The sequence below is a fragment of the Arachis hypogaea genome, chromosome 13 (assembly GCF_003086295.3).
Source record: "Arachis hypogaea cultivar Tifrunner chromosome 13, arahy.Tifrunner.gnm2.J5K5, whole genome shotgun sequence".
In the NCBI taxonomy this organism is placed as follows: Eukaryota; Viridiplantae; Streptophyta; class Magnoliopsida; order Fabales; family Fabaceae; genus Arachis; species Arachis hypogaea.
This window is the reverse complement of record NC_092048.1, coordinates 60,795,382-60,796,675: the sequence shown is the minus strand read 5'-3', so window position 1 is coordinate 60,796,675 and position 1,294 is coordinate 60,795,382. Positions and strand designations below refer to the sequence as shown.

The 1,294-nt window shown below is 42.0% G+C and overlaps 1 non-coding gene across 1 annotated transcript; it reads right to left on the bottom strand.

Annotated features, from left to right (window-relative positions):
- Positions 1-255: 255 nt before the first annotated feature.
- Positions 256-363, bottom strand: LOC112739866 (small nucleolar RNA R71). Its single transcript, XR_003170800.1, has one exon. It is a non-coding gene; the product is annotated as a small nucleolar RNA R71 (small nucleolar RNA).
- Positions 364-1,294: the final 931 nt, after the last annotated feature.

Here is a 1,294-nt window from a genome sequence, read left to right as displayed (position 1 = left end):
ATGCAGCAGAGCTGCAAGTTTCATGGACTTCCATTTGAAGATCCTTTTCAGTTCTTAACTGAATTCTTGCAGATATGTGATACTGTTAAGACTAATGGAGTAGATCCTGAAGTCTACAGGCTCATGCTTTTCCCTTTTGCTGTAAGAGACAGAGCTAGAATATGGTTGGATTCTCAACCTAAAGTCAGCCTGAACTCTTGGGATAAGCTGGTCAAGGCTTTCTTAAACAAGTTCTTCCCTCCTCAAAAGCTGAGCAAGCTTAGAGTGGATGTTCAAACCTTCAGACAGAAAGAAGGTGAATCCCTCTATGAAGCTTGGGAGAGATACAAAGGACTGACCAAAAAGTGTCCTTCTGACATGCTTTCAGAATGGACCATCCTGGATATATTCTATGATGGTCTGTCTGAGATATCAAAGATGTCACTGGACACTTCTGCAGGTGGATCCATTCACCTAAAGAAAATGCCTGCAGAAGCTCAAGAACTCATTGACATGGTTGCTAATAACCAGTTCATGTACACTTCTGAAAGGAATCCTGTGAGCAATGGGACGCCTATGAAGAAGGGAGTTCTTGAAGTTGATACTCTGAATGCCATATTGGCTCAGAATAAAATATTGACTCAGCAAGTCAATATGATCTCTCAGAGTCTGCATGGAATGCAAGCTGCGTCCAACAGTACTCAAGAGGCATCTTCTGTAGAAGAAGCTTATGATCCTGAAAACCCTGCAATAGCAGGGGTAAATTATTTAGGTGAACTTTATGGAAACACCTATAACTCATCATGGAAAAATCATCCAAATTTCTCATGGAAGGATCAAAAGCCTCAACAAGGCTTTAATAATGGTGGAAGAAACAGGTTTAGCAATAATAAACCTTTTCCATCATCCACTCAGCGACAGACAGAGAACTTTGAACAAAATACTTCTAATTTAGCAAACTTAGTCTCTGATCTATCTAAGGCCACTGTAAGTTTCATGAATGAAACAAGGTCTTCCATTAGAAATCTGGAAGCACAAGTGGGCCAGCTGAGTAAAAAGATCACTGAAATCCCTCCTAGTACTCTCCCAAGCAATACAGAAGAGAATCCAAAAGGAGAGTGCAAGGCCATTGACATAAGCATCATGGCCAAACCTGTGAGGAGAGGAGAGGACGTGAATCCCAAGGAGGAAGACCTCCTGGGACGTCCAGTGATCAATAAGGAGCTTCCCTCTGAGGAACCAAAGGACTCTGAGGCTTATCTAGAGACCATAGAGATTCCATTGAACCTCCTTATGCCCTTCATGAGCTCTGATG